This window comes from Pseudorasbora parva, chromosome 5 (genome assembly GCF_024679245.1).
Source record: "Pseudorasbora parva isolate DD20220531a chromosome 5, ASM2467924v1, whole genome shotgun sequence".
Taxonomy (NCBI): Eukaryota; Metazoa; Chordata; class Actinopteri; order Cypriniformes; family Gobionidae; genus Pseudorasbora; species Pseudorasbora parva.
This window is the reverse complement of record NC_090176.1, coordinates 43,096,746-43,109,692: the sequence shown is the minus strand read 5'-3', so window position 1 is coordinate 43,109,692 and position 12,947 is coordinate 43,096,746. Positions and strand designations below refer to the sequence as shown.

Genomic DNA, 12,947 nt, shown 5'->3' with positions numbered 1-12,947 from the left:
GGATTTTGTGGCTTGCATAAACCTAGAAAATGTAGGCAATTTAGGCAGATGCCAAAGCGGACAGGTGGGCAGATCCTTCTGAAGGATCGTGTGACACTGAAGTCTGGAGTAGTGATGCTGAAAATTTAACTTTATCTTTACAGGAAAAAATTACAAAAATATATTCAAATATATCTAAATGGGAACAGTTATTTTAAATGTATATTACAACTAAAATTAATATAATACGTTATTTTATGTTATATTTCACAATATAGCATATATTTTGATCAAATGCATGAAATCTTGGTGAGCATAAGAGACTTCAAAAACATTAAAAAAAAATCATACCAACCCCAACAATTTGAACTTTAGTGTACTTGTTCACTTGCAGCTAGAATAAACTAGGATGTTTGCGCCAGACACAAAGTGTTTGTGCAATGAATTAGCCAAGAGCATACAACCAAATGTTATCAATTTTGTAAATAAACTATGCAGTTTGTGGCAATAGTAATACATTTAAGTGAGAATTCAATCTCATTTGAGTTCTTTTTCAGTCAGTTCACTTTTACGTCTACACCAGATTGAAACAGTGTGACGTGGTGCAACAAACCAATGCCTATTATAATCAAATGTACTAATTCCATGCCCTGCTTGAGCTATTTCTGAAACGGGAGAACCAATAGATTTTGAAACGGTCACTTTGTCACATCTGGTTTAGACACGGTGTTAGTTCACTTCTGGATCATTTGTTATTGGTCTATGTTTTTTTTTTTAAACATCCTTAAGCGGTTACTTTTTCTATTCCTAGCATAGCGTAGGTAAATATGACAAAAAGCATTGGAGGCAAGTTGGAATACACAAAAAAGATAAAGATCAGATTCAAAGGCTTTAATAATCCACCCTTGAAAACTCGAATAACTGAAGGTAGGCATTAACGAAAACGGACAACTGAACACTGAAAAGACTTCAACTTAAGTAGCCTACAAAGCAAATGAATGAAATAATGATAAACACCTGGGCTGATTAAATTACCATGAAAACAAAAGAGTGTCTGGAAAACTGAACAAAGGAAGACTGGAAACTGGTGAGAACAACTAAAAGTCTATGATAATGAAACTAAGAATCAGTGTCTGTGACAAAAGTGAGATTTGCTGCTGCTATATTTTCAGCTTTTTGTTCTTGTAACCTTGATATTAAAAAAGTAGCAATAACAGATGTTCAGTTTATCAATTAATGGCAGGTTTTTTTGTTTTGTTTTTTTGTTTTTTTTATTAAAGTATGCAGCCCTTGACGCTGTACATTCCATTCTGAACGTAGCCAGTCTGCAGACGTGTCGACCCCTCACACATTGATTCCAGCCCCTGATCCAACCCCCAAAATGAGGGAGCACAATCGATTTGTGCTTTTATCTCCCCAAACACAGACTGCTGTGGTAGTGGCAATGAAGGGAGACGGAGAGAGAGAGGCTGATGGGATCTGAAATAGAAAGAAAGTCAGTCTGAATTTAGGGCTTGTTTAACCGCTGCTGTTTTATTGTGCCGCTCAAAACCTTCTTCTTTCTTTTCACTCTCTCCCTCTGTCTCTTTCACTTTCTTGTCTTTCTTCTTAGTCTCTGCTATGCACTGTCCTGCTGTAATTCAAAGTGACAGTGCTCTTTAAAGTGGTTAGTGGAGGACAGCCTTGGGTCAGTGTGGTATGAGGGTGATGTGCCATTCAGAATTCAATTACAATTACAATGTCTTATAAAGGTAGTTAATTTTTTTTATTCAATTTCAATTGAGATACCAGACAGTGTGCAATATTAAAATGATATAAAATCTGGTATAAAATCCCAAAATCTGAAGACCAAAAAAGTGCATCCATCCATTATAAAAGTAATCCACACGACTCCAGGGGGGTTAATAAAGGCCTTCTGAAGCGAATCGGTTTGTGAAAGAAAAATATTTATATTTAACACTATTATATTTTATATTTATGCTAGATAAAATATCTAGCATATTGGAAAAGTGAAATAGAAATAGAAAGAAAGTCAGTCTGAATTTAGGGCTTGTTTAACCGCTGCTGTTTTATTGTGTCGCTCACAGTTCTCACAGTTCAAACCACTTACGCTACATCCGACTTCATTATTACACCAGTTACACTTTTTCACGCTATGTCTGGTGACGTCATAGTAAAAATGTAACCTTTCTTCGTATGTTGAATATGGAAGGCTGTCCGCCGGACATGTTAAATATGGATTAATTTTTTTTAAACACACCCATCGATTTGCTTCTGAAAGGCCTTTATTAAAGGGGGGGTGAAATGCTGTTTCATGCATACTGATCTTTTTACACTGTTAAAGACTTGGAATCCCATACTAAACATGGACAAAGTTTCAAAAGTTAAGGTGGACGTTTGATGGGAGTATTTCTTTGTCAAAAATACTACTTCCGGTTAGTCATAAGTTTCGGCAAGTTTTTTGCGATCATGCGTCCCCTTTGACGTTAATGGGGGCGGAATTTCCTTGTATGGGCCTTACGGACAATTCTACCGGAAGCTTGTGAGAGAGAGAGAGGGAGAGAGAGAGAGGGAGAGAGCGAAAGCAACAGGCTATGCCCATCAAAGCGCTGGCTCGTAGGCTGTGTTGCACAGGTAATGTGCACAATTAACAATGACATCAAAAAGTGCGTTTTTGGTTGCCAGACCAAGACAGTCCTGCACAGATTCCCCCAAAACCCCGCGGTAAGGCAACAGTGGATGTAATTTGCTTTTCCGGATCAGCAACTGAGTTGCGCGAATGTTTATATCTGTTCGCTGCATTTCGGTGCCGACTGTTTCATAAATAAGGCCCAGCTTGACGCCGGATTTTCCAATCGCCTAATGCTGAAGGATGGAGCAGTCCCAACGTTAGAACCGCGGGCGGTGAGTTAGACTGCTTCAAATGTCTGTGTCTATGCTCATCAAGTAGCCCAAACATGATCACGTATAGTTACTATATATATTACTATATATAGAAATTGATCAATGGAGCATGCGATGTGTAGTGCGTGTACATTTGTTTAGCTGGCCACTATATGTGTAACTTTATGTTTGTGTATTGTAAAAGCACTCAACAATACACAAAGAGGGGGGAAATATGTTGAACTAAATAAGCACGCTTCTTCATTCAAATGCGCTACTATTCCGTGTCTTTCTATGTAAACACTAACTAATCCTGCTGTGCAAAACCGGTCCTCTTACTGTCTACACAAACCACGCGTAAACACACAAACACACGTGCACAACTGCACTTCCCACATGTACACCTTCAAAGACAAAAATACGACGATATAATTCAAGTATAAATATGTAAATAACACAAGCCGCTAAGCATATTATATAGTTAGTGTATAACTTGTACCACATCCGACGTCCTGCTCTAGTCGTTTTTGCTGCTGCTCCTGTTCAACAGCAGCCTCTGGGTCTGATTCCGGATCATAGATGTATGGCTGTATCTGATTAAAAGCCATATTTTTATTTTGAATAAAGTTTTTTTCCCGCTGTTAGGGATGACAGCTTTACGACGCACTCAACTCAACTCAACACAATAGCAGCGCGCTGCTGCACACGTCATTATTTAGCTCCGCTCACACGACACGCCCCCACCCGCTCTGCTTTTTTCGGAAAGACTCGGAACAGCGCATCTTTCTTATATAATTATAAAAAAAATAAAGACTTTTCGGAGATATGCAGGATGCAATGCTACTCTATAGGTACTCAAGATTGACATGACACTGACTGAAACTGAGTGTTTCACCCCCCCCCCTTTAACTTCCCGGAGCTGTACGGATTACTTTTGTAATTGATGGATGCACTTTTTTAGGGCTTTAAAATTTGGTCTGCCATTATAAAGCTTGAAAGAGCCAGGACATATTGTATTATGACTCCAATTGTTTTAAAAAGAAAAAAAGTAATATACACCTAGGATGGCTTGGGTGAGCTATCCCTTTAATGTCATCATCCATATATATATAATCGAAAGTAAGTGAATTCTTCTTCCTGTCAGTGCAGCATGGAGAACTGTATCGTGTTGTTAATTAAATTCTAATTCCAGCTTTTGAGTTCAAAGGAAGTAAATGTTCTTGAATTCTAACTGATCTGTCTGCAGTTGACCGCACTGTTTTTATGGCCCAGCACCCAATGGACTGCACCAAAAATAAACAAATAAACATGGCAGAAGCTGTCATAATTACTGCTTGACTGTTGGTGCAAATCAAGAGGTTTCTCCAGGCTGCAATCAAGCCACCGCAAAATTAGCGTAATTATACCATCTCCCTACAAGGCCATCAAATGAATTATTTTCTCCTAATGAAGCTAATCACAGTAGTCTCTGTTGAGCTTCCCAGGAATAGCATAGGCTAATGATAGTGAGTGGTGCACACGATTTGCCGAGGTATCACTTGATCAGCGCTGTTGTTTGTTTGTCTCTTATACTAATCTCACCTCTCCTACCGCTCTTGTCAAGCTGACTCCCCTCCAATCAACATCTAAGGTTGTCAGCTGGCTCATTTTTACTATGCAGTACATATTCACATGCCTTTCTCTTAATTAATTAAATAAAACATTAAACTCATTTTTGAAAAAAAGGATTTAAATCATAGGAGTTTTATTTTTATCTAAATATCACAATTAAGTAAACAGATTAATTTTAATCAGCGTATACTATATTTTTTTTCCTAAGTGAATTAAAAATGTACCTAACCCTAACCTTCTAATTAAAATATTTCAAACAAAGTGTATTTGTAATATTGTTTTAATTAATAATCAAGTGATCAACCAAATAACCAGTTTCGCTTTACATCCTGTTAGTCTTTTGCAATATTCATTTATAAAACATTATTCATGAAGTGATATCATTTTGGAGGGAAAACATCAGTGACTATTAAATGTGTCATGAACTGGCTTTTTATTTTTTTTATACTGTTGACTTTTATACAGAGGTCAACTAATTATATTTGTGTTGTTTTTACATTCAAAACATTAGCCAGCTATTTTCTACACTGGTTTTGAGGCTCTCTCCTAAACGCTGGGTTTTGATGGGCGTGCTGCACTGGAGAATTGGAAGTAAACGCCCACGGATAGGATTGGATAAGATTTGCATGTTTAATGAGCTTCTGTTACCCTGTCAGTTGAGGGAGGGTTTGTTTTGAAAGCAACAACCGGAATTATTCTCTCACAGGCCTCAAAAAACATCTTTATCAAACAAACACAGTGATTTATCTCTCATACGGTCCGCGATTGATTGGAATATTGTTTTTTTTATTACTTGGCCCGCCCAATCAGAGGATATAAGCGCGAATTACAAACACACACACACACACACATACATGCACACACGCCCTTCAAATAACAAGTCAAGATAGTGAACAATGCAGAACAAAAAAATATATTATTCCACTTTTTAAGATTCACCGGCCTTACGTTTTGGTAGTCGTCTGGAAAACACTTGGCCTTGGACGTTGGGCTTTGAGAGCCCTGGCCGTACATGTCCGAGTCTGATCCCGAATCACAATATACCAACACCACAAATAAAGGATTATCCAGCCTGTGACAGCGTGCTAAGGTATGTTCTGTTAGACATGTACACATAATCAAAACAATCTGTAACAATGCAATACGGTCACATTTTTACTTTTACAGTTTTACTCACATGTTACACCATTCCTGTTGGGTCCAATATAGAAGGCACAGATTCGTTTTAATCTCAATATGTCTGCAAATCTAGTATCAACCTGTGTTTTATTCACAAGCAAAAAAAAGAAACAAAGCAATATCTTGCTATATTCGGCATGTTTATTGCTCGGTAGGGCAATCCGTTTAGCTCCAAGAGTCAGTGGGTGAGGCTACAGAAGCAGGCATACATATTTATCTGTTGAGGCGGCGTTTCCCCGTTCTATTGCGTCATTGATCAATATATATTTAAAGGCTCTCGTTTTCTGGGCCTGTTGTCTTTAAAAGCTCTTCTTTGACTAACAAGGAAGTTTTCAGCTTTGAAACTTACTGGATATTATTATCACAATGAACTTTTGTATATCAAAGGCTCAAGGGAAAGTTCATTTCTCAATTCACATACACACTGCAGTTTAATTCATTTGTCAGTTTAACTTTTAGTGCTTAATCCCGTTCTATACACATACTGTTCAAAAATTTACAGGAGTGACATTTGAATTAACTACAACTGTATGAATTCTGAATTGAGCAGAACAACTAGTTGTTAATGGCATATCTAAACGTGCATTACAGATGTATCTCTCTTCTGTATGTGTGAGGTACAAGAGAACTACTGGGAAAGTGGTATGAGTGTTGACTCATTCGCGTAGCTAGATCTTTTTAGAAAAAAACAACATACAAGAACATGCCCACAATAAACCAACATGAGTCCAAATGCTTTATTTTGAAAACAACCCACACCTGCTAGCTTTAATATTCCCATAAACTTGATCGCTTTATGAATCAAACCTAAACAAGCCCAAAAACGCTTATAATAAGTGCACATGGCAACACTTCAAAAGCTTGCTTTTCAAAGCAGCCTTCCAAACAGAAACAAAACACGACGCCTCTGTGAACGGAGCTTTATTTAAAATTGCAGAGCATAATCGCTGTAATTTTACTTTTGTCAAAAATAGTGGATATCAAAGATGTGAGAGGCCAGAACTTGGTTGTCATGCTGTCAATCATTGCAGATTTGGGAGCAAATATTAAATGTGGTTGTCACTCCTGGATATTTACAGTGTGTACATGGCCAATGTGATGCATTCTGTGATATTTTGTGAGATTATTGTTTTATCTAAAACATTTCATCCTCCTTTATAAAATCACAGAAATTGGTATGATGTCATAATTTTGAAAGTTAAAAAATATCAAAATTATCTTCAGTTGAGTCCTTGCTTCAGTTTTAGCTCTTTCTTTATATCTTGTTAGGAATCATGTTTCTTTTCTTGCCTTTGAGTAAAATCAATTGTTAGATTCTCAGCCTCAGCTTCTTATCATATTTCTAAATGTTTGGTGTATATATATATATATATATATATATATATATATATATATATATATATATATATATATATATATATATATATATATATATATATATATATATATATATATATATATATAATTATTATTTATTTTTTAACATTCTTTAAATTCTAGCATAAATATTCTTTTAAGTTACAGAGTTTTAAAAGTCCTGAATAACACTGCCATTGTGTCATAATAACAAAGAGTTCTGCGTGTATGTGCTCTGACATATGCCTCTCCTGGCACACCGTCAGAGCTGACTGTTTGTGGAACATTATGAGCAGGTGTCCTTATGTATAATTAGTGCTTCTTCCACTCCACATGCAGAGAAAGCCTGCAAGTCCTCCCAAGCTGCTATTAACACCGTCTTACTGAACATGATATCTAAAAAAAACACTATGTACACTAAAGATGTGATTCAAGAATGTAATCACATTATGGATCCATTAATGATTCAAAAGCACCCCCCAAAAAATAATCACAATTATTATTCTATTTACTATATTTTGTTTAAATACACTTCTGTTTAAATGTTTGGGGTCAGTAAGATTATTATTATCATTTTTTTTAAGTGATACTTTTATTCAACAGTAATCTCCTATCGTCAGGGTTGTTATTTTGGTCTGTTTATTCTTGGTTTAGTGACAGATCTCTGACACTCTTATTGTCGTTGACTCATATTGTTGTATTGAGTTCAAGGGCCGTGCACCCTTCTGTCCATGTGAGTTGTTTTGTGTGAAGAGCGTGGTGTTCGGATCCCGGCACTTCTGTAGTTTGGTTTTGGTTCTGTGTCAGGGTTCGGACATTCATGCTCCGTGTATTTGTCGTCCGTCTTCATGTTTGTCTTCTGCATGTTCAGTCTCCGTGCTCTCTGTGGTATTCTTGTTGTTTGAGCTGTGGGTTTGAGTTTGCTCAGGTCGTTCCCTCTTCTGTCCACTTGTGGTGTTGTGTTCTGTTGTGTTCTGTGTAACACGTGATTTATGTTTACATCGGCCGCATGCTTTCATGTTGTCATGTTTTATGTGGATATGCAGTCGGTGACGGCTCTCATTGGCTGTGTGTTAATGTCTTGTTTTGTTCGAGCGCATGGCTTGTGATCGTGTTCGCTGGCCATGTGCTCTTGTTTTTGTTTGGTTTGAGCACATGGTTTGTCAGGTTTGCATTGTTGTGCCATGTGCTCTCATGTTTAATGTCTAACCCGCCCTGCTTGTTATCTGATAACATTATTAGGTTATTTTGCCCCTACTTATCCTCCCTTGCTACATACTTTGTTTGCTGTCCGTGTCCAATCCTGTGCCAGTTTGTCATTTAATGTACCAGTGTTCCCAGTCGGCTCCTCTCTGGTCTTGTCTTGTCCTGCCCAGTCCAGTCCAGCTGCCAGTTGTGTTTTACCCATGGATCAAATGTTCTGGCCCCATCCCACACCCAACTCTGACTCCAATAAAAGGTAGCTCAACCATTATCTTCTGTAATAATAATAAGAAATATTTCTGAAGGATCATGTAAGAGTGGAAACTGGAGTACTGGTTGCTAAAAAAATATACAGCTTTGCATCACAAATAAATTAATGTTTAAAATATATTAAAATAGAAAACAGTCATAACATTTACATTTCATAACATTTTAAATAGTAATAATATTTCACAATATTACTGGTTTTACTGCATTTTTATCAAACAGATAAAACCTTAGTGAGCATAGTATTTTTTCAAAATCATTACCATTCAAAAGATTAAGGGACGATTTTGTGTGTGTGTGTGTGTGTGTGTGTGTGTGTGTGTGTGTGTGTGTGTGTGTGTGTGTGTGTGTGTGTGTGTGTGTGTGTGTGTGTGTGTGTGTGTGTGTGTATAATATAAACAAACAAACACATAAAATGGTAAACAAAAATGACCATTCATCATTTTATCTGTTTATGTTTATTTTAAGCGGAATACACTGATAAAAAAGGTTGCTGCCTAAAAGTTTTACAATCAACTTCTAATCTAATTCATTACAATTTAAATTACATTAAACTGTTAAATTTTGTAAATTTGTTGATTATTTTGAGTTAAATTAATGTACAATTACCATCACACACCTGTAGCTAATGAATAGATGCCTGATGATGGTCATGAGACCGAAACGTTGCTAATAAAAAGTTTCTGAAGTATTTTTAGTGTGCGGGCTTTCCTTTTGTTTGTTTATTAAGTTAAAATAATGTAAAAAAGATTTGCTGTCATAAGCTATTGATTTTTTTTTTTTACAATGTACTAATGAGCAAACATTTTCTATATCTGTGACTTAAATGAGAGTTGTTTTAATGCTTATAGGAGCCATTCATTTGCGAATAAAAAAGTGGCATTTTTACATGCAAGATGTGCTGTACAAGCAATATGGTTTGTGTTCAGTGTTTTATTGTCCCACAATGGCGAAATAAACGTTTAAGAAACAGTAAGACAAAAATCACATGGTTTGGCTATCGAAACCATTTCAGAAGAACCAATTCTCAGTTTGCAAACATAACGAACACAAATGATAACAACAGAGTAGAAACTGACTAATTTGTCTCATGATGATTTGTGAAATATATTGAATAAATCTCTGCAATGGAGGCAGTTGAGGCAGCATTGGATAAAGAGGAGTTAGTCATCAGTGTGATTGTGTTTATGTGCTTGAGAGGACTGCGCCCGATGAAGGATTCCAGCGTGATTACAGCGGGCGCATAGTCACGGCTCTCTCTCTCTATGACTGAAATCAATGCTGCCAGAGTCACAACAGACTGAGGCCAGTTTGTGCTCAGCCAGGTGTTCTCAGCCATGAAGAGAATCACCACATTATCCATCTGCTGTGCTTTCTGTTCTTCAGAGACGGTCTCCGGCCTTGGCAAGGTCACAGCTATCGGCTAACTTTAAGATATTCTTGCTAAAACAGAGCAACAGATATCATTAAGGGAGCTCGTAAATAGGTTCATAGACAGCGACAGAGAAAGAAATAATAGGAATAAGAGAGATTGATGTATCCTAAGTGTTGTCGCAAGAGATGGTGGACGTTACGTTAGTGAAAACTTTGCTTCTCTGGCTGTTTTCTCTTTCAGGTCAACTAATGTCATGGTCTAGCAACACTTTGAAGAGAATTTCATAAGATTTCAGGTTTTGCGTTTGTTTTCGTACTTGATATTGCAGGTATGTGAGTGCACTCTTGTCAGGATGATTTTCCCTATCAAATTTCATGTTTGTTTACTTGATAGTAATTGACAGAGAAGTGCAATTTAAATCGATTCGACAGCGACTAATTAATTAAAACAATATAAGAATAAAAATAAAAAATATACATAAAAGAGAGCCTGTTTTCCCATTCATTTTTTGTAAAAATTGTATAGGGTCGCTAATGACCCGAGGTGTGTGAGAGTGTATATATTTTTTTCTGCACAACAATAATTGAGGAAAAGAACAGGGTTAACATTAACATTACTATTCTGAAACAAGTGCAGTCATTGCCTACATAAGCCATCATATTTTCTGTTTAACTTTTATTAGACTCCAGGTCGAAAGAAAAGTGTGTTTTTACACTGATCACATTCTCTACAGTCCGAGTGCGATGCACGAATACACTGCAAGCTCATTTTCGCTCATATCCGAGTGGTTATTCATTAACACCATCACCACTTACAGTACATGTGTCTTATTAAACTAAATAGGTGTTAATCACAATCGGCTAATCTGCTCCCGAGTCCGTGGTTCTCACACTGTTCACGTGAATTGCGGCACAGCTCTTAAAGGGGCCACACTACATTCCTACTCGTTACAACCTCCTCCAGGTATGGTGTGGTACTGATGCGCTCAAGCTTTCACATTACCAATTTTTCATACGAACTGTGCCCTGTTCTGAACTAAACTGCCAGTGTAAAAACTCCCTTTATTTATATTCTTAAAATGAGAGAAATTACTGCTTATTCAGAATTTTTAGGCTTAGGCTTAAGAGACATGAACATGAATTCTTTGAAAAACATCTGTGACCTTTGATGCATGTCTAGTCTTTATGCTCTGAGTATGGTTTCACTAATAATAAATGTACATTTGCATAAAACATGCATATGTGTACATACCCATGTTGATTAAAGTATTAAAAACTTGAAACATATTAATTTAAGGTACATTTACAGCTGATAGAAATGTGTGATTAAGTTTAGCCATTAATCACGAGTTAACTCATAACGTCATGCGATTAATCGCGATTAAATATTTTTAGCGATTGACAGCCCTAGTAATAATGATTGACCACACAGTCATGCATTTAAGGGTTAACAATGCCTGATTGACCAGTAACTCTCATGATATGGGGCTCCACCCACAAATTGTGATATTGTTGTTTGAATCAGAGATAAACTGTTACTGTTGGAGTCACTCATGTTGATTTGAGCAATTTAGCCCTCTTCAAATTATTCGAAGGGTGCTCTTTGCAGCCTTTATGAAATGTAGTTCAGCTTCACATGTACGTAGTAACGCCCACAGACCTGAACGTGGCTGAACGTTTGAGGCATATGGCACACAATATTGGAAACAGATCAGGAGTTGAATTCTATAAGAGATACAGAAGATGTGTGCGTCATATTTCCACCTGGAAATAAAGCCATCATGATGCCGAACCCCCACATGGAAGAAGAAAGCTGTCATGTTTATATCTGTGATAATGAGTGCTTATCAGGAGCAACTAAACATGGGATTTTCAAAGGAATTTGAGGTATGGGACATTTTAGAGACATCGATTTCATATTTTAACACCTCTAGACATGTTGTTGAACAAAGCAAACTGTGACTTTACATGTTAGTCAGATGGTCTCTGGGCGGTCATTGTCCAATGAAAGCTGCTATTGAGTCCAGACTTTCTGTCGTCAGTCTGAAGGCCAGACTACGACCTAGTCCACACGGACAAGGGTATTTTTATAACTGGAGTTTTTCCTCCTGCGTTTAAAAAAAAAATCCCATCCACACATGCTTGGTTTTAAAGAAATCTCTGTCTGCATGAAAAACAAAAACCCGCTATCAAGCGCTGTCAAGAGCATGCCACATCAGCAGGCAGCGATATCACCCTAATCATAAAGGCATGTTGGCCAATCAGAAGCCTAGGATTTCATTCTGACGCCTCTGTTCCGCAATATAATAATATACCAGAGCTGTGTACATGATACAAGCAGCCCTGTTAGCACAGTTACTATCAGCAATATGTGGGCTAAATCCGTCATTGCACAGAATCGTCAACCATAGGGTCGTCATCAAAGCAGTCAGTGGCAAACAATCTGACGTCAAACACAGCGGATAACAGCGCACACTCTGACGTCGCAAGGCAAAAACGCCGGTTTTACTGTCCACACGACAACACTGCAAAATCCTCACCCTGGCAGGGGTTTTCAAAAAGGTTCGGTTTCAGTGACCTGATACTGCGTTTCCGTGTGGACGAACAGCCGAACCGTGTAAAAAAAAAAAAAAGTCACGGTTATAAAAATACCTGTGTTCGTGTGGACAAGGCCTACGTGAGACTATATGCAGTGTGGTCTTTAAATATTGAACCTACATTACTGATTAAGGTTGTAGCTCTTGTTTTAGTATTATTTCAAACAGTTAAAGTTGTCTTTTTGCCTATGCATAAAAAAAGTCTAAATGTTTTCGATCTAGACAGTTTAAACATAAAAAAGGAAAATTGTCATGTTCAATTGATCTTGAATTGAGCGAAATTACCAAATTAATTCAAAAGCAAATTCAGTTTACAGTTCTGATGGTTTAACATTTATTATTTTATGATTTTATTATGTTATTTCTGATCTCATAGTATTTTGACGTTTGACATTTAAAAAATTGATTGACCATTTAATGTGCAATCATATTGTTGACATTTCATTTTTGGAAAACTCTTAGCAATGTCAGTACAAACTGATTAATATTCATGAGCTC

At 37.0% G+C, this 12,947-nt stretch overlaps 1 protein-coding gene across 7 annotated transcripts in view; it reads left to right on the top strand.

Moving 5' to 3' along the window:
- znf385b (zinc finger protein 385B) overlaps positions 1–12,947 on the top strand; it is a 206,337-nt gene that overhangs the window by 152,920 nt on the left and 40,470 nt on the right. The window lies entirely within an intron of this gene.